We start from the raw sequence: 27,497 nt of genomic DNA on the forward strand, positions 1-27,497 counted from the left end.
AAGATCTGATGAAGGATACTGAGATGGGGAGATTATCTTAGATAATCTGAATGGATCCTGTTAGAGTTTGAGTATCGTTTGTCCCCTCCAAAGCACCTATGGAAATTTTATAAAATTTGATAACCTCTTGTCCCCGGCGGCTCTGCTATAAAAATCTCATCTCTCTTGAGCTCCTTGTCTCTCACCATTGTGGTGCCCTGCACCACCTTGAGACTCTGCCAGTAAGAATTCCATCAACACATGTAGCCCCTTGACACGAGCCAAAATGAATCTCTTTTCTTCATCATTTACTCAGTCTGTAATATTGTGTTATTAACAAAAACAAAAGCACAATTATAATGTGAGAGCCCTTATAGGGGGAAACAAAAGGAGACAAGAGACAGAACATAAGGCAGAGCAACTGCAGAGAAGAGACCGGAATGATGCGGCCATGAGTCTTGAAACACTAGTAGCCACCACACAATCAAAGAGGAAATGGATTCTACCCTGGAGTTTCAAGAAGAAACCAGGCCTGCTTTCAGCCCTGTGTTACTCAGTTCAGACATCTGGCCTCCAGAACTGCAAAAGAATCAATTTCTGTTGTTTTAAGCCATTAAATATGTGGTGATTTTTATAGCAACAACAGAAAACTAGCACACACAGACCCTGGCCTGCCATGAGGTCTTGCAGATGCAGCTCCTACTGCCGCCCACACGGCCTTCTTCATGTGACGATGCTACCTGCCTGGCGCCGGAAGGCTGCTGAGTGGGAAACCCTGCGATTCCTCACTCAGCAGAACTCTGGCTCTACAGTCACTCTTTCACTCTCCCCGTCCTTCATTCAGCCAGCGTCCAGGCATTCTGCAAGTGCTGCACACAGATGGAAGAAAGGACAGGGTGCTTCCTTCCCCTCTCACAGTCTTGGGTGACAAGACTGTGACACTGTAGGAGTGACACAGATTTGAGGTGGGTTAAGACATTCTTACTCACCATAAGTACATGGGGATGGGCAGCCAGAAGGTCTTGAATGCCAGATAGGGCAGAACAAAAGATGGAAATAGGCTAGGGTTATTCACCCACACTGCTGCTCATGGTGAAAGGCTGACTTCAGGCCCAGCCACTTCCTCACCAACCAGGTCACCACCCACTACTCCCTCCCATGCCTGTCCAAATACAGAGCCCTCAGATGAAGTCCTCCTCCAGAGTTTTCCCAGAATCCTGCCTTGTGGTGCTTTTCAAACTGAAAACCATCGCTCATTTGTGGGTTGTAAAGTAAACTCAGAAGGTCACATCCAGCACTGCAAAAGCAGGACAGGTAACAATCTCTGTGTGTCGCACATTGCCAGTGGAGATACTACTTTGGAAAAGTTTATTTCATATACATATATACGTAAAATGTATTTATTACTAGAATGAAGCCATTTGAAAGCCACTGGCTTAACTGTTTCAAAATTAGATGAACTCTTCGATGCTTCCTGGATAAAGATGAGAGAGTGGGAGTAAATATGTCCTTAAAACTAATAAAATAGTAAGTGGGTATGATTGCACTTACACAAGCAACTTCTGAGGCAGTAATCCTATGTTGTGTGCATTACTTTGTGTGAGGCACTGTGCTAGGAAGCCCAGGGAGCACAGAAATAAAACCCAGCACTCAGAACTTCCAGCTCTAGAGGAAGAGAGATATCTGAGTGGATGTCTGAGAAAAATGCAGCACAAGCACCAAACAGGTTCTCTGAAGACTTCCAGGCCCAGAAGTTGCACATGGTCCTCATGGGGTAGATAGCATCGAGCAGGCCTTCCATTTGGTTTGGTGTTAAAGTGAGAAGAGGGAAAAAAGCATTTAGGTAGAGAACTTATAGAACGGGGAAAGGTAAAGGGGCAGGAAAGTCCAGAGCCTCTCCAAGAAGCAGAAGTCAGTTGATTTGACTGGAACATATTCAATGCTAGATTCACTTTCTGTGATGTTAATGGGGGCTCACTTCTGTGGTCGGTTGTGAGTATAAAAAAAAAGAAAAAGATACAGAAAGATATACGGAAGAATATTAAATACTTCATCCACTCATCTTTTTGGTGAACCAGCACCGCGCAGCCTCATGATGACATCAGAACTCAGAAAACACATGGCCTTCTCTGCCTCTGAAAGGCTGCCTTCCACTGCGTCTTCGTGATCAACAGCGAGATGTGTGGGCTGAGCCTAGAGGGGTGACCTGGAATGTGCAAAGCGGGAGACAGGTTCTCTTCTTTCTGCTGGATCTGGGAGGCGGCCGATGTATCCAGAGAACATGGAGCGGGTCCACTGGGCTAGGTCTCAGTCTGTTCTGTGCAGCTGTGCAGAGAATAAGGAGGATGCCTCACTCCAGGTACCAGGGAAAAGAAAAGTTCAGTCCCTGAAGGCGGGCCAAGCCTGTGTTATGTCTGTTCCATTCCCACGTAGGCGCCATCTGCTGGCCAGACTGTGTACCTGCAGGTCCAGTTGGGCCAGGAGGATGGTGGGGTTTTTTTTGTTTGTTTGTTTGTTTGGTTTTTTTGGGTTTTTTTCTTCCTATCTGGCACTGATGTGCTGAATGGGCTAGAGGAGGCTTACGTAGGCAGGACTCACTGTGCAATCAGATAAGATCCAAAAGGAAATACATTTGGTCGGCAAAGTAAATGTAAGCAGCTTCCTCATCAGTTCTGTGTGGTCCTTTCTGCATTCCCAAACTTGGCTCCCTACCAAGATTTCTACCCACAGATCCAACACTTAACTTTCTTCTTTCTCAGACCTCTCCTGATCATTCTTTTCTTCCATTCTCCTATGCCTCCTCCTTCAAGTAGCCTTCCCACATTCCTCTGTCAAACAGCCTTTCAGTCTGTCCTTGTCCACACTGACGTGTGTGCTCATGCAGGCCATGTGTGCCCCTGTATTTCAGCTACTCATGTCTGCTCAGCCCCTCATTCACAGGGATACAGAAGTCTGAGACCATATCATCTTCCCCTTTACAATTCCAACTAGCTGCCAGTGACCCACTTTGGGTTCTCTAGGAAAGGAACTAATGTCCAGATTAGAAGTCATAGGGAAGAGCTCAATATGGAAGGGTCTTTTAGGTAGTGTTTCCAGTTACACAGCGTGGATATTCCCTCCACCCACGGTCTCTGCCTGAGCATATACAGCCATGGAGAAAAGCATTCAGATCTTGATCAGAGACCAGCCTTGGAAATGAAAACCCCATGACTTCTCTTGGCACCAAGGGACAAGAGCAGATTTAGATACTAAACAAGCAGCATACGGACATGAAAGACAGGGACACTACTGACGGGGGAGGAGTTTAAAAAGGGAAAACCAGGTAGAAACACTGCTCCAGCCACTCCACCATGGGCTTCATTCTCCTCTGAGTGATGAGTGTGACAAGAGTGTACCATCAATGTTATGGGTTGAATTGTTTTCCCCCAAATTTTTTCTCCTGCCCAGTAACTTCCTCCCAGCCCATAAACAACTTCAGACTTTGGCTGAAGGAGAAGGAAGTTCTGGGAAGAGACATGATGGAAAGTAGCTAGGTCAGGGTTAAGACAGGAGCTGAAGATTGGAGGCCAATGTGATGAGGGTCAACTTGCTGGGCCAGAGGCAGAATTGGGGCTTTTCTGCCCCACAGGGCAGATGAACCTGAGCCTAACACAGATGTGCTCTGAGCAGCGACATAATGCAGTCAGTTGGTACTGAAGAAAGATCTATCATTTAGGCTAGATTTGAAGACGGCCTCCGAGCTGGAAGACCTTTTAGATGGAAGGGACCTTTGTCCCGAGTCTTCTTTTAAGCGCTTTACATATTAGCACATTTACACCCACACGGGTGTGCCGTCAAAGTTATGGGTTGAATTGTGTTCCCCAAAATTCCTACACTGAAGTCTCAACCTCCAGGACCTTAGAATTTAAAGTCTCTGCAGATGCAATTAAAATAAGCTCATGTTTGATTAGAGAAGGCTTCTAAACCAGTAAAATTGATGTCCTCATAAAAGGAGAAATTTGGACACACACATACACAGAGGAAGACATATATGACTTGCTTATGGCCTGGCATCAGCAAATGAAAAGCTGCCACCTGTCTTTATGCCCCAGGAGGCAAAGAAGAAAATGACTCTCTTTTCATAGGATTATTTATTTGACTATTATCTTTGGTGAGGCATCCATCGAATATCGGCCAATTTTTAAAATGTTTTTTTTTTTTTTTTGGTACCGGGGATTGAATTTGGGTCCTTGCGCTTGCAAGACAGGCCACCGAACCACTGAGCTAAATCCCTGGCCCTAAAATGGTTTTTTATGTTCTTACTTTTTAAGGAGTTGTTTCTATATTTTTGTTAACAGTCCTTTATCAGATACATTTTCCACAGATGTTTTCTCCCAGTCTGTAGCTTGTCTCTTTATTCTCTTGACAGTGTCACGCATAGGGCATAAATGTTTTATTTTGATACAGTGCAGTTCACCAGTTCTTTCCTTCACCCATTATGCCATCTAAAAAGTCGTCACCAAACCGAAGGTCATCCAAATGTTTTCCTATGTTACCTTCCAGGAGTTTTATTGTCTGGCTTTCCATTTGGATCTGTGACCCTTTTGAGTTAGTTGGGAAGGGTGTGAGGTGTGTATCTAGCTCAGTCTTTACACATGGACAGGGTGTGGTTATTTGCAGACACACTACTGCTGAGGTAGGAAAAGCGCTGTCTCAGGGAACAGAAGACTGGGTTTCTGCCCCAGAACAATCTCTAACAGTTTGGCTGTTACGGTTGAGAGCTAAAATGTCCCCTCAAGGTTTTGTGCATTCAGAGGTGAGCACTGCACCAGGGAGGCACTATACTCATTGGTGGGTTAATCTATTAATAAGTTTATAGCAGAATCATTGATATATTTATAGTAGAATATGCTGCTAGGAAATGGTGCCCAAGTGGAGAAGGTGGGTCACTGGGAGTGAGCCTTTGGAAGGTGAATCTGTGGCTCTGGATCTTCCCTGACTCCTTGATTCATGGCTGCCATGGGTTGAGCAGCTCTCCCCTACTCTGCCCTTCTGCCACGCCTTTTCTGCCTAGAGGCAGCCGACCTTGGACTCAACCCTCTGAAACTGTGAGCCAACATAAATCTCTCCTTTTTAAAATGTACAGATGTCACGTGCTTTGTCCCCACCATGGAAAAGTGACTCACGTACTGAGTGACCTTGGGCATGCACTAGACCCTCTGGCCTGCTCTCTATATGCCCAGAGAGTACCTGGGGCTACAGGGCCAACATTGATCCTTCTCTCCTCAGATCTGTAGATTTTCCTGGCTATCATCCCCTCTGTAGTGTGACTAGGGGACATTTCTCTCTTTCCGTGCCCTTGTTGCAACAGTGTCTCTCCTGGGAAGCCTTTTCCCACCTCTGAGCCCACAGGGAGCCCCTTCCTCAGAGCCCTTGCACATGGAAGATCTGTCACTTGCACAGGGCTGGAGCCAGCAGCCACTTATGTGGCCCTAAATCCATCTCCCATGGGTGTCTGCTTCCTCTCTCTTCTGAACTGGGGCATTTCTGAAGAGCTGAGGATGTTTGTATTCCTTCTGTATATGTTACAAGAATAAAAACAAACTTAAAGATCACATAGCAATAATATGATGATCACTACCCTTTCCTGAGTATTTCACCTATATTCTTGACTAATCCCAATAACCACACTGAGAAGTATCCTCTCCTTCCTTTTTCTATGGTGGAAGCTGAGCTACAGAGAGCGTTTGGGAGTGGCCTCCGGTACTCCACGAAGAAGAGTTTGGAATCTGGGTATCTCCTGACCATGTGCTTCAGCACTAACCACTGCCGCCTGCTGACCCTGGGCAAGGCGCTGGGCAAGCATGTGGCTGTTCAAACACGTGCAGTTGTGGTGCATGCTGACGCTTCCTGATGCGTCACTGTATTCCCAGTGCCTGGTGTAACACTTGACATATGAATGCCCGAATGAGCAGAGATGTTCTGAAAGAGAAGTCACTCTACTCACTTAAAATGGCGTTTATGTGACACCTTTTCAGAGTACAGCCCTGCATAAGTAGTTTGACTTTTGCATTCTCTTTCAGTATATATTAGGATGTATTAATAAACTCGGGGAAGCTATTTATATGTCTGATGGTACAAACTTGCACATTTATACAGCATCGTCTAGAGAACTTGCTTTTGAAAGATCTTCTATTACATCCTCCTGAGTCATTCCATTTCCAGAGGATCCAGAGACTCAAACTCGTCCTCTCGTATGCCCAATGCCACTGCCCCATCATCGTTCACTCCTGATCTTTCCCATCAGTGTGGACACAGATCATGTAGGGACGCTGTTCAACTGCAGCTTCTGATTTGTATTTCTAACAAGCTGGTGATCTAGGGGGAAGTGACACCGAACCACATTTTAGAAAGCAATTCTCTAATTGCCTCCTGCCTCGGTAGAACCTTCCCCACCCATGCCCATCCTCCATCCTCCCAGGAATATAAAGGCGAAACCGATCACATCTCTTCCCCACTAGAAACTCGGGATCCTGTCCACATTTCTGGGCCTAACCTTGACCCTAGGAATCATCCTGGATTTCAACCTATCTTGTGCTGCTTAGCCTGCCTTTATGATATCATACGACAGTAGTCCCCCTATCCATGGGATGTACGTCAAGACCTCCAGAGCAAGCTTGAAACACAGGATGGTACTGACCCCTATTTATACCACATACTATGTGTATTCCTATACATACATACACACATATGATAAATTTAATTTATACATTAGATACAGTAAGATATTAAATATAACTAGTAAGAAAATATAATAATATTAATGGTATGATAGAAAAATACGATGAAGGTTTAAATTTATTTCAATAAAAGACGCGATGCCACTGATCACCCTGAAAATATGCCCCCTTACTTTAAACATACATCCTATCACTTTTGCTGCTTTCAGAAGCAGTTCTGGAAATCCTCTTTAGTGAATGCCTTTAGTTGCTTCCTGACCATCTCAATAACCTCAATTGATTCAAAACATTTACCTTTCATGGTCATTTTTTTTTCCTCATTGAGTTCATTGGTACATTTTAGGTATACAGTACAATTACATTCATTATTGGGGTCTTGTACCTTTACATGACAGGTCTTGGTTCTCATTTTTCCCCCTTGTCCCTGCCCTCCCTTCACCCCTCCCCCTTTACAAACACTTCATTTCCATTTTTTCATTTTCTCATATTTTTTCTCCTCCCTTATTATCTTTCCCCTACCATTCCCACTTTCCCTACACCTTTAGCCCCTTTCTTCCTAATTCACATTGTCCATTATATCATTAGGATCTTATGTACTATTATAGTTTATTCAAATCAGAGAAACTATTCAGTATTTACACATGTATGACTTATTTATTTCACTTAGGAGTATATTCTCAATATGTATTCATTTCCCTATGAATGACTCTAATTTATCATTCTTTATGGCTGAGTAGTATTCCGTTTTATAGAAAAACCACATCTTCTTTATCCAATCTCCAACTGATGGGCAAATGGGCTGTTTCCAAGTTTTAGCTATTACCAACTGTGCTGCTATAAACACAGGTGTGCATATATCACTCTGATATGACTCTTTTAATTCTTTTGGAAAGATACCCAGAAAAGGGATGGCTGAGTCAAATGGAACCTCTAGTCCCAGCTCTTTGAGGTATCTCCATATTGATTTCCATAGTGGTTTCACCAGTCTGCACTCCCACCAACAATGGAAAAGGGTTCCTTTCTCCCTACAACCATGCCAACATTTGTTGTTGTTTGATTTCTTCATAGCAGCCATTCTTTGTGGGGTGAGGTAGAATCTCAGTGTTGTTTTGATCTGCATCTCTCAAATGACAAGTGATGTGGAACATCTTTTCATATATTTACTTGATGCTTTTACTTGTCTGAGAAATGTCTGTTCATTTCAGATGCCCATTTTTGAATCGGGTCCTTATATTTGGGGGGGGCTGGTTGTTTTGAGTTCTTTATATATTCTAGATAATAGTCCTTTGTCTGAGGAGCAGCTGGTAAAAATTTTTCCCACATTGTGGGTTGTACACTTTTAGTTCTGTTGATGGTTTCTTTTGTAGTGCAGAAGCTTCTTAATAAGATGAGATTCCAGTTGTTGATTCTTTCTGCTAGTTCTTGTGCTACTGAGGATTTGTTCATGAAGTCTTTTCCTATGCCAATGTGTTCCAGAGTTCTGCCTAACTTACCTTCCAGCAAGTTTAATGTTTCTGTTTTAATACTTAGATCTTTCATCCACTTGGATATAACTGTAGTGCATGGTGAAAGATAAGGGTCCAGTTTTAATCTTTGGCAGGTTGAAATCCGTTTTTTCCAACACCATTTCACCATTTCTTCATTTCAATGAAGAGGCTATCTTTCCTCCACTGAGGGTGCTCAGCTCCTTTGTCAAAGATGATGTAGGTGAGTACATTTGGATTTACTTTTTGTCTTCCACTCTGTTCCACTGATCCTCGGGTCTCTTTCTTGCCAGTACCATGCTGTTTTTATCACAGTGGCTTTGTAGTACAGTTTCAGATTGGGAATTGTTATACCCGCTGCCATGTGTTTATTGCCTAGGGTGGCTTTTGCTATTCTAGGTCTCTTATGGTTCCAAATGAATTTTTGGATTCTTTTTTCTAGTTCTGTGAAATATAGTGCTGGAATTTCAATTGGCATTGCATTGAATCTGTATAGCAGTTTTGGTAGTATGGCCATTTTAACTATGTTGATTCTTCCTACCCAGGAGCTGGGGATATCTTTCCATTTTCTTATATCCTCTTTGATCTCTTTTTTCAGAGTGCTGTAGTTTTCAGTGTAGAGGTGTTTTGCTTCTTTTGTTAGATTGATTCCTAGATACTTCATTTTTTTGGATGCTATTGTGAAAGGAATTATTTCCCTAATTTCTCTCTCAGTGAGTCTTTTATTTGTGTACAAGAAGGCTAGTGATTTTTGGGTGTTGACCTTGTATCCAGCTACTCTGCTAAAAGTGTCAATTAAGTCGAGAAGTTTTTTGGTGGAGTTTTTTGGGTCTTCAATGTAGAGTATCATACCGTCAGCAAGTAATGACAGTTTAACTTCTTCCTTTCCTATCTTTATTGCTTTAATTTCTTTCTTTTGTCTAACTGCTGTGGCTAATGTTTCCAGAACTATACTAAACAGGAGTGGTGATAGTGGGCATCCTTGTCTTGTTCCTGATTTTAATGTGAAAGTTTTCAGTTTTGGGCCATTTAATATGATGTTGACTGTTGGTTTTTCATACACAGCCTTTATTAAGTTGAGATATAGACCATCTATTCCAATTTTTTGCAGGGTTTTTATCATGAATGGGTTTTTGAAAGAATAAATAAAATCGATAAACCCTTAGCTAACCTTATCAAAAAAAGGAAGGAAAAGGCTCAGATCCATGCAATCAGGAATGACAAAGGCAAAGTCACAATAGACCCAACAGAAATCCAGAGGATCATTAATACCTACTTTCAGAACCTGTACTCTAATAAAATGGAAAACACAGAAGAAATGGACAGATTTCTACATACTTACGAATTACCAAAGTTGAACAAAGAAGATAAAAACATTTTAAACATCCCAATTACAATCAGTGAAATTAAAAATGTAATCAACAAAGAAAAGCCAGGTCCTGATGGATTCATTGCTGAATTTTACAAGACATTTAGAGAAGAACTATTGCCTTTACTCTTCAAATTTTCCAATGAAATTGAAAGGGAAGCTATACTTCCAAATTCATTCCTGGAAGCAAATATCACTTTGGTTCCCAAAACAGGGAAAGATGCAACTAAAAAAGAGAACCATAGGCCAATCTCCTTAATGAATATAGATGCAAAAATCCTTAAAAGATACTAGCAAACAGAATACAGAGGATCATCAAGAAGATCATACATCCTGACCATGTCGGATTTATTCCAGGATGCAAGGATGGTTCAACATACATAAGTCAATAAATGTAATACACTATATTAACAAAATCAAGGACAAAAACCATATTATCCTCTCGATGGATGCAGAAAAAGCATTTGACAAAATTTCACGGTCATTTTGACTTTAAGGAAGAACCAGAAATCTATGGTGCAAGATAGGTGAATAAGATGATGAAAAAATACGGTAATGTTTTTATGAGCCTGTCTATCTACTGGATGGCACTCGGCAGCACCAGATTTTTTCATCAGACCTCATAAAGACACTCACAAAAGAGGACATCCAAAGCTTCTGGAGAAAGTGGTAAGAATGATACGAGACGGGTTCAAAACAAGAGAGTATATTTCCAGGGCAATTAATGGTAATGTGTCTTTTACTGCCATCGATTTTAAATTTAACTTACCACGTCCTTTGATCATACCTCATGCTGTAGTAAGCTGTGCGATTGTGCTCTCTCTCTCCCCCTCTCTTACAGCACCGCACTCTCACTTGTTGTGATGGTGTGAGATGACACTAGGCCTGTGTGATGAGACCAAGCGAGGTGAATGATGTAGGCATCGTGACAGGGTTAGGCCACTGATCTGACAACACCTCCAACTGACTTCTAGAATTTCCCGTTTAATTTTTTTGGACGACCACTGATGCCAGGTAACTGAAACCTCAGAAAATATAAGCCTGGGTGAGAGGGAGCTATTGTACATACTCCCCGTCACGTTGAGTGTGTTTCATCTTCTTCTGTAGAATTGTTCATATTGTGCTCTGTGGCTCCCTACAGCTTTCCTAGAGCAGATGATGCCCTCTACTCCGATAGTGCCTTCCCTGTACCTCTACTCCCACATGAGTGTGCTGAGCCCAGTGGCCTCCCCACCAGACCGGGGCCTCTTTGACAGCAGGGGCTCAACGTGTCTTCTTATCCTCAGTGACCCAACACGTATGTGTGAGCTCAGCAAATGAGAAGCTCATTAATGTATCCTCCCACCCAGTGAGGGACAATGGGTAAGGAAATATCTAAAAGAGCAATAGCAGCTTCATCCGTAAGAGTACAAATCATTGCTACATGGATAATCTCACTTTCTAAGGCTAATTAGATATTTGGCAATATTCACACAGTTGAGAATGCCATTTGCATTGCAAAGCACAGACAAAAATTCTAAATTCTGAACTGGTTTTAAGGGTGCAGTGAACAAATTAAATGGATTTACTGTAGAACTTTCCCAGAAGATAGTGCTCCTTGCAGCGGCTGCAGCATAACTTGCCCTCAGCGTTGGAACTATTTCAAAAACCACCTCTTAGGGGGTTATCATGGAAACGACTAGTACTATCTGACTACACAAATAAACAAAAATTACAACCGCAAAGAATCATAGCTATAGCTTATTGGGTACCTGTTCTGTACCAGCTTCAGGGCTAATCTGTGTGTCTATGATGTCTTATGATCCTCTTTTGGACCCCGAGGAAATAACCTCCATTGTCCCCACTGTACCAGTGGAAATACTGAGGCTCACAGAACTTAAGGGATTCGTTGATGAGAATACAAAGACACAAGCAGGGCTGAAATTAGGTTTCAAGGCTCATAACCATTAAGCAAAACTGCTTCTTGTCAAGTGTATTTGGCCTCATTCTCTGGGAGCTGCAGGCACTGCAAAGGAGATATTCCATGGACAGATGCAACACCCACGATGCCCATACTAGGGGGAAAGATGCAGACCACACTTCAGGCCTTAATGGATCTTCACTTGCAGTACAGAGTAAGGGAGAAACCAACCTAAATGAATTTAAATTAAGCATGAAATCAGTAGCAGCTTCATGGAGCGAAATCAGACAAGTGTCACATAGGAGCAGCCTGAGTAAAGACCCAGGTGGCTAGAATGACCATAAAGAACAGTAATAAACTTCTAGGTAGCCCAACCTGTGTATGGTATTGTCCCATGCTCTTCATCTATGTGACTGCCTTCTTTCCACAAGATATGCCTGACACACTTACAGTTACAATGATTTTATAGATGCAAAAACTTAAAGATTCAGGAATTGCCTCCTACGTGGTAGGACAAGCTTTTGGACTTAGCTCCATCTGTGTTTTTTTTTTTTAGTTGAGTTTATTGGTACATTTTAGGAATACAGTACAGTTACATTCATTGTTGTGATCTCATACCTCTACATGACAGGTCTTGGTTCTCATTTTTTCCCCTTGTCCCTGCCCTCCCTTCATCCCCTCCTCCCCTCCCCACTTACAAACACTTTATTTCCATCTTTTCATTTTCTCACATTTTTTCTTTTCCCTTGTTACCCTTCCCCTACCCCTCCCACCTTCCCTACACCTTTAGCCCTTTTGTGTTTTCTGTTTAGTGTTGGAGAATGACACAAGGGCTGGGGTTTAGCTCAGTGGTTCTGTCACCTGCCTAGCAAGCACAAGGACCCGAGTTCAATCCCCAGTGCCAAAAAAAAAAAAAAAGAGAAAGAAAGAAAAGCAGAATGACTCTCACCTCTCTTCAACCAGTCCCTGAGAGGCGCCATTCTTCAAGGGGTTTTCTATGTTACCAAAGAAGTCACTTACCAGCAAACTGATCGTGCTCTGCCTGAGGCAGTGGCAAACACCCATCCTCAGCAGAGGAGACTGAAATTTCAGGAAATTATGGAAAAATTAGGAACTTGAGAGCCTGGAGGCTCCTTGAAAAAACAAAACCAAATATATTATTACTAGAAATTTGAAGAGACGAAAATATGACCTCTTCTGCTTCCTTGATTCTATGAAGTGGCAAAAGTGTTCCATGCTCTTAGAAACTATATTAGCAGAAGTGTCTCCAAATATGTGTGGCCTCCTGGGAGCTCCAAGTTTTCAATCCCTCTTTTTCATAATTCTTTAGCAAAAAGAAAAGACACGCTTTTCCAGCAGGAAAATGTCCATGTGGTTTTGATATGGCTCAGGTCAGGGCTGAAAGAAGCTGTAACCAAGGCAGTCTCTTGATCATATCTCCCGCCCAGCTCTGAGACCTACCTTCCCACCTAACTATGGGGTCCTTCCAAGAAGCCTGGACGATTCTACAAGGCATCTTCAAATCAGACTTCAGGGATCAGGATTTATCCCTGGGGAAGAGGAGACCACAGAGTGCTAAAGAGCCCTTCATTTACTTGTACTTTTCTGAGCCTCAATTTCCATACCTGCAAAATGGGAGAACTCCACACACTTCCTGGAGGTCTGTCTGCAGGGAACAAAAAGCACTGAATGATGCCAACATGCAGTGGGCACTTTATAAAAGAGGCTATACAGAAAGGTCACCCACAGGGCAGCTTCCAAGTGAGTGGAGGGAAGAGATGCTCTTCAATTCACTGTCCCAGAAGGGTGCCAACCACTCATCCCTCACTAAAGCTCTATGGAAAAAGCTGCAGAACCATGAAGCAGACCAAAGGCAGAGACTTCTCTGAAGCCAGAAGCTCAGCCCACTTACTGGAGATTCAGAAGAGTGCCCCAGAAGCCAATGCCTTCATCCTTGGGCAGTTCTATATTGAAGTTGATGCTACTGTGCAAGCTTCCTATACGAGGTCTGAAGTCAAGGAATCAAGTGAGGTCTGAAATCCAGCCCATGGCCCATTCAGCAAGTCAAGCTCCATGGCAGGAGGAAAGAGGCTTGTTTAATTTTTATGCTTTTTAAAATTTTTTATTTCTTGTGGTGCTGGCAATTGAACCCAGGACCTCCTGCACTATAGGTGTCATAGTCACTTTCTCATTGCTGGCAAAAATGCCTGCCATCCACAGGTTAAAGGAGAAAAGAGGTTTGGCTCACAGTTCATAGAGGTTTCAGTTCGTGGTCAGCTGGCCCCAATGCAGGGTGGCATGGCACAGGGACATCACAGAGGAGAAGCAGCTCGTGGCAGGGGCAGGAAGCAGTGAAACTTCCTTTTTTTTTCCTTTTATTCCATCCAGGCTACAAGCCAATTGGTTGGTGCCACCCACACCCAGGGTGGGTCTTCCTTCTTTAGTAAATCCATCATCCAGACACATGAATATGCTAAATGTCTATCAGTGAACTAATCCAGTATCACATTCCCATAATTCAGTTAGACACACCCATGTTTCAGACAGTAAATCCATCATCCAGACACATGAATATGCTAAATCAGTCTATCAGTGAACTAATCCAGTATCACATTCCCATAATTCAGTTAGACACACCCATGTTTCAGTCACTCCCAGAAGCCCCGCCTATGAGTTCTTGAGGCTTTGAGGGGACATCTAGTTATAAGCCATAACTCTGGGCAAATGCTCTACCACTGGGCCACATCTATCACCAGAAGCCTCTATTTAATAAAGATTCATAGGGACCATAATGACCCTGTACTTCTCTGGAGCTCATTAGGCTGACCTTGAATCAAAAAGAGTCCTTCCCTCCTTTCATCATTCTTTAACCAATCTCTTCTATTTACTAGTTCACTAAGAAACAGTCCTCATGTCAAGAGGTGCGGCGTCTGGTGAGAGGGGACAGGCACAGGAATGAATGACTGCAGAGCAGGACAGCGCAGCAAGGATGATGGACAGAGCATGGGGCACCTGCCCAGACCGCAAGGCTTCTTAGCAGCAGACGGGGCCCAGAGGAGAAAAGTTCATGAGAAAAACAAGGATGTGCAGCCAGCCCAGTGCAAAAAGAAAACTGGAGACAGGGAGCAAAAGGAAAGGAAACCCAGAAGGAAGGGGGAAATTGAAAGAGAATTAGAAAAAGATGAGATGGAAGTGAAAGAATGAAAAGGAGCCTGGCTGAATGAAGACGGTTTTAACTATGTGTTGTGTGTGTGTGTGTGTGTGTGTGTGTGTGTGTGTGTGTGTGTGTGCGCGCGCGCCCCCATGTCAGTATGTGCTTACGACAGAGAGGACTCTGTCTCAGGGAATCGCCACAGCCATCTTTTAGGCGTTCTTTATTGTTCCCATTTTACAGGTAAGAAACTTGGAACTCAGAGATGAAACCCAGAAGACCCAGCCCATTTACAATGGAACCCATGCTGACTCCTGTGCAACCCAGAAGAGGGAGGGTGTTCTGGGGGTCCTCCCATGCCTCCTCTCCATCTTGCCCCATGACATGCTATTAGTTCAAGACCACAGCCCTGGGAGCCCTGTCTCACTGATACACTGACGATTTCAATGCCAACTCAGGATGAGGTTAAGGTTGCCGGCACAGAACCAAGGCTACCTTTAGCACAATGTCCAGAGAACATTTGGGGAGCTTCCCATCACTCTCAGCTGGGGGCTCAGGGCCTCCCCGTCAGGTTAATTAAATAAATCTAATCATGAAACTGAACTGACCTGGGTGGCGGGCAGGGGCACTCAGTTCCAGTTCTGGCAACTGTCAGAAAATCCAATTAAGATGGAGCTGAGCCTACCACATTTCATACGGATAATTGGGGGCAAAGGTGGGAGCTGAAGGGAAGCTAAAAAGGGAAATTATATCTTAATATCCACTAAATCTATATCCCTTTTAAGCAGTGCCAGCGAGGGTCTAGGGACAAACCCAGAAAAGAATTAAGTGGAAACCAAGCACCAACCTGTTTCCCATTTCAACAGTTTCCTGAGATTCTGGCTGTGGGCAAGGGCATGTGGCAAACACGAGACACATGTCCATGCAAGGCTGTTCATCACCACGGATTCCTGTGCCAGGACGGCAGAGGCCCAACGTCAGGGCCAGCTGGGATTCACCACCAATGAACTGGTTCACCTTTGACATTGTACTTGCAGACCAAAGTTCCCACCTAGGGTAGCTTCAGAGACATAGGGGGATGATGGAAATTCCACACAGGAATGCGAAAACGTAAAATCTTCTATCGAGCTCATCACTATGAGCTGTGCTTTAGGGTATTAAAGCAGGACAAGGAAAATGATGGGGGCTGCTCAAGAGGGCACAACCATTTATTCTTTCTTCCACCATCCATTTGAAATTCATTGAGCACCTATATGGTTGTTATGGTTTATATCTAGATGTCCCCTCAAAGCTTCACGCCTTCGTAGGTGGGGCTCTTTGGGGAGATAACTGGATCCTGGCTGTGTGGTATGGGATGAGTCCCTGGTGAGTTTTTAGCTGGGTGAGATGTTGGGAGGTGAACCTTGGAGGGATGAGGTGGGTTACTAGGGCATGGCCTGGAAGGATCTATCTCTTTCCCTCTCCCCTGATGCCCCACTGCTTCCTGCTACCATGCCACGAACTGTGTCTTCTCTGCCATTTCCCCCAGTGTGGAGCTGGCAGACTATAGACTGAAACCTCTACAAACTGTGAGCCAAAAATAAACCTTTACTCCTTTAACTTGTGGGTGTCGGTGTTTCGTCACGTCAAGGAGAAAGTAACTAAGACAATGGTCTAGATTACAAAACATAAATAGAATATGGTTCCTGGCTCGGGAAGAATCTTTTTAGGCCAGGAGAGGAGGATTTGAGTTGGTTTTTCTCCCTCTTACATCTCCAACACTGAACAACACGTTAGCATTTAACATAGTAGACACACTCTAAGAACCTGTTGGCTAACTGAATCGGTTTTGTATATGATGAGTAACAGGCATTTCCAATAAAGTCTGATAAAGCTATGAAAGAAGGCAAAGGTGTGAGGGAACTTAAATGAGTTACCTCTCCCTTGCAAGAGGGAGCAGCATGTGCAGGGGCTGCATCTGTAGTACTGCCAAAGGAGGAAGGGGGAGATAAAAGAAGAGGACCACAGGCTAGCGGAATGCGAAGGGGTCTGGTTGCAATGGACTGCAGACCAGCCACGTCAGGGAGAGGGAAAGGGCTAAGCGCGTTCTGGGGGTTGCTTTAAGCCCCAAGAAAGGGCAGAGCAGGAATTAGCACAAAGCGGAAAGCGGGAGAACCAGGCCAGGGTAAGAAACCAGAGAATGAGGGGAGGTGTGATTTACAGGGGTGGAGTCTGGACTGGGGGGTGAGTTCGCGCGGCGAAACCTCCAGCTGATGAAACTGACAAAGGCAAGCAGCGGCGCAGCCACCGTGGCCACCGAGCCTGCGCAGCCAGCCAGGGGCTGACGTCTGAGGCCGGGAAGCGATCCCAGGGCGCTCGCTACGCAGGGCCGAACCGGCAAAAACAAAGCCACCTCTCTCCAACAAAAAAGAAACAGACATGGCCTGGCCAAGAAAACTACTGGTGAGAGGAAGGAAACAATGAGGAAAGTCAAGTCAGGGAAGTTTGAGTCTCTGGTTGGAGCCTTCAGCAGCTCTGATCGCTAGATACTTTATGAGAACGTCCTTTGCTCCTGGCTCTTCCCTTCTCCCCGAAGGAAAATAAATCCTTTGAAATCCGAGGGCGGCACAAAAAGAAGCTGTTTAGGCTGTCCCTGCTGGCCTGTGGCTCAGTGTTGTCACCCGAAGTGCCACAGCTGCCCGAAGTGCGCAGGACACGGCGCTCCGGAGAGCAGACAGGCTCCGGGTGAAAGGAATCTTGCTCTCTAGCCCTTCCTGCCAACCAGGAATACAACTGCTGGTGTCTCTGCCTTATACTGTTGCTGCTTGTATCCCACCCAGACCGGCAACAGTGCATCTCCCAGCCCCCACCGAGGCCCCTCCCCTCGCTTTTCTTCATCCCGAAGCTCGGCACAGCAAGGCTGTCTGCCAGTTACCCATAAAAGCAAAGGCAGGAGCCACCAATATGTGTTTAAGAAGATGGCATTTTAATTAGTGGATTCGCGCTGCCATAACCCCAGCTCCCGCTCCACCTCTCCTCGCCCTCTCGGTGGCCTTTCCCAGCCTCTCTGCTCACCCCCATTTATGTTAAAAAAAAAAAAAAAAGCCATAAAGCCTCTCTCCAATCGCCTTCTCCGAGTTTATGCAACCCCCACAACACAGGTTGATTGGAAAGGTCTTTCTCCTGGATAACAACAATTCAATGTGCCTTGACATTTTAATAACCTGCCGTCCTGGTGAACACAATCGAGCAGAGCAGTGAAGCAAAAATCATTAGGTAAGCAAGATAATCTAAGCGGAATCTGTCGCCAGCATGCTCACATCTGGGGGAAGGTTGCACAGCTGTGCAGTCCAAAAGCTGAGCTCCTCCTGCCCAGCAATGCCTTTGTATGTGAGCCTCAGCACACGCACTGGTGCTGCCAGGATACACCCCTGTGCACAGTTTTTGGGAGACAAACAGACCTACTGAGGCCCCTGTATGAAATCATAAAGGTACCAAAATTTCCAATAGATCAAAATATGTGCTACCTCACCAAACCACCATCAAAACGAATTTACTCATCAAAGCAAAGGCTTGCTAGACCACAGGGAACAAGGCAGATATTTTTCGAAATAGCAACCATGTAAATGCTTTCTATGCACATATATACATTCATTTAGGTATCTTTTGGATATAATACATGGCAAATATATAATTTAAGCCAAAATATATAATATAGAACTTTTATTCTTAGGCAGGCAAGGTACTGTGATAAATTTTTCATGTTTACTAACCCATTTAGACCTCAAAGTATCACGATTAGTGGTATCCCCATTTCGTGTAACAGACAACTGAGGCACAGCATCAACCCAACTTTCTACGTCACCTGTTAATAAATGGTCAAGCCAGTATTCAAATCCAAGCATTCTGCCTTTAGATTCCAGGCTGTCACCCACTATGCTAGGCTGTGTCAGAAAAAGTAAATCACACAAAGAAACATGTAGTGTGTCACACATCTTTATAAGGTTAGTGCCTTACTTCGTGAGTATGCACACTTACACACATCACACACGTATATTTGTGCGAATATTCAAAAGGTGCAGAGCAGTATGACTGACTTCAACACACACACCTGCCTGCTGTATATTCAGCCAAACTCATAGTATCTGGTGAGAACCTAGGCCATCGCTGGGGTCCTAGGGACTTGACAGCTTCGATCCTCAAGTAGTTTGCGGCTTACAAGAGAATTGCACAGGCAAATAGCTGCTTAACCTTTTGAGTGGAAGGTGAGAAGCTGACACCGAGCTGCAGAAACAATAAGGGTTCTCCCATCCCGCCATTCCCCCAGCCATTCTGATTCTCCCCACCCGCAGAGTCCTCCTGGGGAGGCACATTGCTTATTTCCGTGCGGCTGCGTCACCTCAAACATGTGGAGAGCTCCATGTGAGAATCATCTTCAGAGCCATTTTATAAGCTGCCCAAGAAAACGAGTCTTGTTACCTGATAATTACACATAAGGCGGCACACACTCACACCCCTTTCCTAGGAGGGAGGCAGCAATGACGTCACAGAACTCAGGAACTAACAGATGATGGCAAATTCTCCTGTTGGATTCGAGCCCTCCCCGGCTGGAGCCTGGCCTTCCTGCTCTCCCTGCACACGGGTCCCCCCAGCACATACAGCCACTTCCCTGGGCGCTGACTTGGCAAGCTCTTCGCTGTATGAATATGACCCTCAGAGGGGAGAGCCCCTCGCAGCCCCCGAACTATGTTATCACCATTATTAAGGGGCTTAAAGAGGAGCTGGGAGGAAGAGACACCGCTGGAATTGCAGCCTGATTGTGATTGATGTGTTCCTATTAGTGCCTCGGTGTTATCTCTCTGGATGGCAAGAACAGCCAGTGGCTTGTAACACAACAGATTACCTGAGTTCTCAGCCTTAGAAGGATGTTTAAATAAAATATAGTCCCTCTTAGCAAGAGGCTCATTTTCTCCACGAAGCTCCCAGACTATTTCATGTCAGCTCTGATTCGCTGCAACTCTCCTCAGTAAACATGTCTTATCATTAATAATTCTTTACAAGCCCAGTCTCCAAGAGTCCTCCCTCCCTCTCCCTCTCTCTCTCTCTCTCTCTCTCTCTCTCTCTCTGTCTCTCTCTCTGTCTCTCTCAGTGGCTGGACTCAGAAACATCACGCTCCAGCTTGGGTTCCAAGGTGCTTCTCTCCGGATTTTCACCTGCCTTGCCAAAAATGATTGATTACCCCAGGCCAACTGGGTGTCCAGCAATACCCAACAAATGACTTTGGCCCCTAACAGCAGGCCTTGGCCAGATAGAAATCAATATTTCACCATTAAAATCTATCAAAGAAGAGTTAAGGCACCATCTGTCCCTGCCGCCTCTCTATGGTGTGTGAACATTAAATCCGACACTTGTACTACATGGGTAATCAATATATAGTGGTTCACAGATCATTTGTGGTCCCCTTCTAGCAGTGATGGATGTCTGGAATCGTTGTGATTCATTTTGTCAGACCATTAAACAAGATTCTGTCCAGTTCCTTCCTGATTTCATTTAGAGGATCATTCTTCACAGTTCATAAGAGGGAAACGGTTTTACCAATCTGCTTCTATTTCAATAAGTCACTTTATAGAGATTTTGTGTCCTCCAGACTGTAAAAATTCCGGAGAGATAGTACAAACAGACCTCTAAAACTATTCACTGCATGACATATGCATAAAGTGTGAAGAAAGGAATGTAAATATGTTTACCTCTTTATCTGCAAATGTTGGTTTTAACCCCACCTTGGCTGGAGAGCTGGCTGGCAGGGTGCTCCAGGAATCCTAGCTGCTGTAGCAGAGTAGGTTGAAACTCCCTGATGGGATATTTACAGAGTCAAGGGGAAAATCCCTTGAACCTCCAGGCAGGGTTAAAAGTAAATGGGGAATGGCTTTTCCAAAGGCACATTTCAGAGACTTTGATTTCTACAGGCAAGCTAGTCACATCTCTCACTCCAAGAATGCAAATGCTTCTTGGTTCTCCTGTTCAGCAGCCTGACCCAAGAGAGGGGCCACTCACCGCAGCCCATGAGAGCAGAGGTGTGTGTGGACATGAGGATCTGCTCGACAGTGTGGTGACTGTGGGACAAAACCTGTGCCAGACACACAGCATGTGCACAATTCCCACCCTCAACAGTTCTGCAAGGTAGGTTTTATGGTCTCTACTATCCAGTGAAGAAACTGAGGCTCAGATTAATTGGCTGAGGGACTGTCAGAGAACGTGAGAGTCGAGGCCCAATCCAGGCCTGTCTGAATACAGCAGAAATGTATGCTGGGGCCAGGACTCTGCAGACAATGTTATTTTAATTCAAGTAGGTTTCTTTCAGTGTCCCTAGACTTCACACATGCACCAACCAATCAGGCTGTTACTAGAAAGTAAATTTTTAATTATTATTATTTTAAGTACATCTATGAAAATGACCACTAAATAATATACTTCATAGCCAATCAGTAGGTTTTACAGTAATTTTTGGTTTTAGACTATTGACTAATTATATCATTGTTGCTGATGTTAGTGTAAATAAGAAAATATTCATCTAGATATTAGCATAAAATATAGTGTATATTGATATATACTGATATAATAATTAGAATTATATTATAATTATGAATCACATAATAAATATATAACATGAAAACTTTCAGACATAATTTCACCTTTCCTTCTTTTGTTCTATGCAAATAAAGCAACGAAAGCACATAAAAATAAAAGCTGTCCTTGAGACAAGAATCTTGTTTTTTGACTTGTGGATCAAAATAGTATACCAAAAATCCTAAGTGAAGGAGTGTTATTCAATTGTTATTTTTAGTATTTTGGTTATATATTTGTTAAGCAGATGACTAGGAGAGATGTATACCCATTTTCCATTTGGGTAAAGCCAAATAATGACCAATGGATACGTACATTCATTCCAGTTCACTAACCATTAGGCAGCCTTGCCCGAAGGGTGAGTGTTCTGTAGGCAACAACAGAAGGAAAATAGGGCCACTTCAGACCCAAGGGCTTGGTTGCCAGAGTCATGCTGGATACCAGCACCCAGGGAAACACAAGGCTAGGGAACTTGGGAGGTATGTGGCATGGCAAAGAGAGCTTGATTAGGTTTTGCAAATTGCAGACAGAAAAACCTATCTGTGCTACTAACTGTATCCACACAGACAAGATAGTTACCTTCTCTGAGCATCTACTTCTTTGTCATTAAGATTGAGGATTATTACACCTACCTCACAAGATAATGGTGAGGATTAAAAGAGACATTATTAGCTTCAGCACAGGCCTGAGCACAGCACAGGTTAGTTCCCCTTTGTCCTTTCCTCTTCCCTTCCTTCCTTCACAACATTATTCCATAAATGTATGTCATACCGTATTTCAGTCTTCAAAAAGAATATATGTAATAAGATCTGCCACACGAATATTTTTCTAAATCTGTGATTCTAGAAACACAAATCTAGGAATAAAAGAAGAGGAATTAAAGAGAGATCTTTGGTCTAACTACTGACCCAATGCAAGGATAACTTTCATGCCTGTCACTGAACAAGATGTCTCAAAAAGATCTGCCTTGTCACTGGACAGTCTCCTAATGATACATTTCCTGCTAAGATTCCATGTAAATTCTACATATTTAGTTCCACTCATAATTCCAATTCATAGCCACCTTATGTTCCATATAATAATTTAATAGAATGAAATGTTCCTTTTCATTTGTGTTAAAACTACTGTCTTGAAGCATTTTGATTCTTACACCAGATCCAAGAGATCTGAGACTGTCCCCAAGCTGTCTTATGCATGTTTCCATACCTTTGCTGTAAGCACATCCCACCTCACATTAACTGTGGGAATGAACTTTTTTTGTTCTTGTTCTGTTTTGTTTTTGGTACCGGGGATTGAACTTGGGTCCTTGTTCTTGTAATGCAGTCCACAGAACCACTGAGCTAAATCCCCAGCCTTAACTTCTTTTTTTTTTTTTTTTTGGTACCGGGGATCAAACTCGGGTCCTTGTGCTTGTGAAGCAGGCAGCAGAACCACTGAGCTAAATCCCCAGCCCTGAACTGTTTTTTTATATTTGTTCTTTTGCTTTTCTTCTATGAATCTGCCCTTGGTTTTCATGGCTCTCTGGACCTTCTCTGCCTCCACATGACTTTTTTTTTTTTGGTATTGGGATCAAACTCAGGACCTTGTGATTGCAAGGCAGGCCAGGAGGCGCAGTGCTGCTGAGCTAAATCCCTGGCCAGGCCCAGAGCACTTCTGATTTAATTATGCACTCCAGGCTTGTCTGTCTACTTCTTCCTTCCTTTTTCTCCTTTGTTCTTGGAATCTATTTCCCTGCCACCTATCTTTCCACCCACCCACACTCTCACCTTAAACTTTCCAAAGCTCAAATACTGGTCTATTATCTTGGGTTAGGACAACACCCTTGATAATGAAATGAACTAAAGCCTAGTCTGTGAGCAGCTCTTGAAGCAGCTGTTACCACCTTCACAAATGCTCCAGACACCATCAGAAGCCCAGATCCATGTCAGTAGCTCAAGACATACCATGGCGTCGCACCTGTTTCCACTGTTCCCATTATTTGCATGCTCCAAATGTGGAATTAAATCCACAATTGTATACTGGCCATTCCTGAGAAAGTGTTCATGACCTATGTAGGTCTTTCAAGACAGAGCAGCCATCTACAAGAGGTCATTCCATCCAGTCACTCAACTCTATGCTGACTCCTGTGGTACTAAGGTACACTCCATGTGCCTTACCCTCTCCTCCAAGTTCTACTCCTTGCTCATATAATGTATTGCAAATGTTAATATCTCAAAACGTCAATTCTTGCCAAGTTTCTTGTTGGTAGACAGAGCACTAAATGGTGTTTAGAGGGGACATAAGACTTGAATCTCTTCTTTCAATTCAAAACCTCATAGGAACAGAGTATCAAGTAAGAGATCACAGCATTTCACCTCATCCTTTCCACATACTCCTTGGCCAGGTTTTGCCTAGTGAGGATTTAGAAGCTATGCTGAAATCAACCACCTAACAGTGAGGAAGGAAGGAGAATGTCCTTACAGCCTGTGCATGAACAGGGGACCATTTGCTGTGCAGCAGAGCCTTATTCATGAGTGGCCTCCTCAGACTATCAGACACTGTTGCTGGGAAGTAAGCCTGACTTAGAACTCCTCAGGGAAAGGACTTCAGGGTACCAACAGGAAATACCAGCACACTCAATGGTTATCAATGGGTATGAGAGCACACAATCTCTCTGAGGGTCTCAGAAATGTGGCAGTGAGTTCTGCATTGACTGAAGGGCTTGCATAATTAGTGGGTAAAGCAGCTGATGTGCCCTAAATTGGTAAGACTTTCCCAAACAATTGGGCACTGTCTATTCAAGATGACAGTAGCACCCAATGACTGAGTTCAACTTTCTAATTTGCATATGAAGAAGACTTAAAGACATTTTTTTTCCTACCCCAAAGAGACCAAAGACTTTTATTTTCCTGTCCAGTGGCATCAAGGCAAGTTTCATTCCCCTAGGAAAAATATTGTGAAGACTGTTGCTACCCCTTAAATCCATCAACAGGGTCACAGTCCCTAGAAATGGAAAGGAAAATTATATTTATCAAATATTCTTCAATAAGTGCAGTATTTGACACAAATTATTTATTCCCTCTGGATGGAGGGATCCTATTCAAAAGGTGGTATTAGAAGAAGAGAAACTAAGGTTCAGGTTGGTTGAATGAGTTGATCAAGGTCACACAGCTCATCCATGACAGAGGCAAGTTTCCACTTCAGCTCTCCTAGAATAACTGCATTATACAACATAAGACCAACCAGCACCCACTGGACACCTTGAATGACACATCTCAAGTCTCCTCAGTATTCCAGCAACCTTGAGACAAATTGAAAGAGGCAAAGTTCATCTTGGGGCCTTCTTTTTTATGTGAGTCTCTTGACTTCATCCTCCATGACTGGACTTAGTCAATAGCAGCTGGTTAGAGCTCACTGTTGCCACATATTTTTCTTTTTATAAGAGTGCCTATATAGGTTGAGCATCCCTAATCTGAAAATTCAAAATGCTCCCAAATCTGATATTTTCTGCATGCTAACATGGCACCACATGTGGGAAAAGCCACACCTGACCTTGTATGACAAGTCACAGTCAAAACACAGTTAACTAAGGGCTGGGGATTTGGCTCAATGGTGTTGTGCCTTCCTCACAACTGCAATGTCCTGAATTTCATCCCTGGTACCACAAAAAAAAAAAAAAAAAAAAACAGTTAACTAAAATTATTGTATGTAATTACCCTCAGGCTAGGTGTATGAAACGTGTCTGAAACACAAATGAACATCATGTTTGACTTGGATCTTATCCCTAAGATGTCTCATTAGAGATATACAAATATTCCAAAATCTTAAAAAAGTCTCAATATAAAGCACTTCTGGCCCGTGCATTGTGTACAAACAAGATTCAACCTGTACAACATAAAGCACTGGAGGGCATAAAAAAGGAAGTTCTCACTGTTTTATGAAAATGGGAATACAGTATTACCTCTAGAAAGAAGTAGAAGTCCTGCCTAGAACTGTTAGTGATGCACAACTTTTCCTTACATAAACCAGCCTTTTGGATCTGTTGAAGAAACGATTGGGCTTTTGATTCATGCTTCTCTTTAACTGGTCTTGAACTGTTCGGTAAAGGGAAGAAGGGAAGTAACAGAGAAGAAAGACTCAGAGAAAGTGAGGGAGAGGGTGCCTCTCTTTAGGGTCTGAGACTTGCAGAAGCAAATGGAAAATGACAACAGTGTGGCAACTTTTTTAATGTATTTATTCAGAAAGTGCAAGACTGGAATCCCCATTCTCCAGATTCCTATTACACTCTGAGACTTGCAGAAGCAAATGGAAAATGACAACAGTGTGGCAACTTTTTAATGTATTTATTCAGAAAGTGCAAGACTGGAATCCCCATTCTCCAGATTCCTATTACAGCCTTGGGCAATGCCTTAACTCGTTTTGAACCTCAAGTTTCTTGCTTGTGTAAGCAGGCTGGTAATTTCCATCCCAGTGCTGTCACTAAGAATGAGCATGGAAATAAAGCACCGGGCACATAGTAGGACCTCAGGAAGTGGAAGCAGCCAGGACTGATTCACTGAAAAATAGCATGCACGGCATGGGCGTGGATGTGGGGGATGAAAGCGTTCCTCACCTCCAAAGCTCTGACTCTGCCATTGTCAATCCCTTTTCTCCTGAAGAGCAGGTGGGGATGGGGGGGAGCAAGGAGGGGAGTTTTCAGGGTAACAAGACTAATCAGGATCTCACCATCAAAGCAAATATATCCAATTAACAGCTATTAAAGAAGCATTTTCTGGCACCGTGCACAATGAAGGCCATTCTATCTAGTGGAATTAATCTTAATTATTGGTACCTGCATACATACGTGCAAAGGGAAGCAACTCACATTAATCTACATTAAACTTAATAGCAGTCCGTGTATTATCTATTCCGAGTCAAAATTGACTGCTGGACCCTGCATAGATATCTGCAGTGCTAACTCAAGTAATTACCTTGCAGTGGGTCTCAAAGACACAATTTGTTCCCTATATAATAAATCAGCTGCTAGAAGCTTTTTATAATTAAAAACCAAAAGGAAAAAAAATAGAACTGTATAGGCAAATGCCACTTTCTTCTAAGAGAAATTAGGGGAAAGGAAAGCATGTCTTCTTGTTGCCTAGTCTGAAAGGAAAAAGCAACACCTGTCTCAGATATATCTCAAAACCAGGACAGAAATGGTGTTAGATTTTTCCAAACTGTGGAAAATAGTGATTTTAGAACCTCAACTTTAAGGTTTCTAAGAGGCCTTAACTTCATTTCCAGGGAGACAGATAAGACTATCCGAAGGAAATGCCTTATATTAACCAGAATTTCCAATAGTATGGGTTCAATGATGTAGGTCAGGGTGGAAGGCCAAGTTCACTTTATCAAATTTCACTTAATGGGACTCCCTTCCATAAACCTCTAGGAAAAGGGAAATGATAACTATGTTTGCTTCTTCTCTGCTACCCACAGCCCATCCAATTTGAGCATGATACACAGAATTGATAAATCAATTTTTAGAAGTTGCCCTACCTTCCAATGATCTCTTTCACCCTGGATCTTCTTTCTACTTCAACTGCTCCAGTTAGTCAGGGCTTTTCTCAGTGATCATGTGCCTCAGAGCATTCATGTACACTGCATGCTGGTGTCCTGTGATAGCCAAGGTTATCCAGTTCTACCTCTACCACAGCCAGCCTGTCCTAAGTCTTGACATGCTCAGCACCCCTAGAAGGGGCCATCAAGCAATGCACAGATGATCCACGAACTGCATTTGCTAGACACACTGTGCTCATGGTACAGATCAGGAGGACTGCCAGCAAACCTGCTGCCAAGGAAACACATCATCATCATCACCCAAGACAGATTTTCCCAGACCGGCCACCTTTCCCCCGCAACCCCTAACCCCACCCAATACAAGGCCCATCCTGAACCCCAGCCTCTTCCCGGCCCATCCTCAGCTCTCATACTGGGAGTCAGCTGTCAGAGCCTTCCTTCCCTCGCCTTGCTCAGCAGAGCTCCAGGCCTCAGTCAGTGAACCCTGTGACCCAGTGTTCAGATTGCAAAGGAATGGCATCTCCAGGATTGTGTAACTCAGCCATCTTGGTAATCTCCTGGCATGCTATCACCACTCTCTGCTTCAGTTTGGCTATCTGTCCCCATATCCTCCAGCTGCCCTGTGCTCTCAGCTTCCATAACTGCTCCTGACTACACCCTTGCCTAGCCCTGCACCCTCTAGGCAGGAACGTCATTCAATTTCCTTCCAACCCTGACCGTCAGGCCAACACGCCTGTGTGGATCACAAACCCTGGCCATC

The 27,497-nt window shown here is 43.7% G+C and overlaps 1 long non-coding RNA gene across 1 annotated transcript; it reads right to left on the reverse strand.

Moving 5' to 3' along the window:
- Nucleotides 1–6,071: 6,071 nt before the first annotated feature.
- LOC104862010 lies at nt 6,072–19,105 on the reverse strand. The gene is made up of 4 exons (XR_780163.1): nt 18,981–19,105; nt 13,077–13,117; nt 10,339–10,436; nt 6,072–6,336 (listed from the first exon to the last, which is right to left on the reverse strand). It is a non-coding gene; the product is annotated as an uncharacterized LOC104862010 (long non-coding RNA).
- Between the last annotated feature and the right edge of the window lie 8,392 nt (nt 19,106–27,497).

The sequence above is a fragment of the Fukomys damarensis genome, unplaced genomic scaffold, assembly GCF_012274545.1.
Source record: "Fukomys damarensis isolate Sample0158 unplaced genomic scaffold, DMR_v1.0_HiC HiC_scaffold_29, whole genome shotgun sequence".
NCBI classification, from domain to species: domain Eukaryota; kingdom Metazoa; phylum Chordata; class Mammalia; order Rodentia; family Bathyergidae; genus Fukomys; species Fukomys damarensis.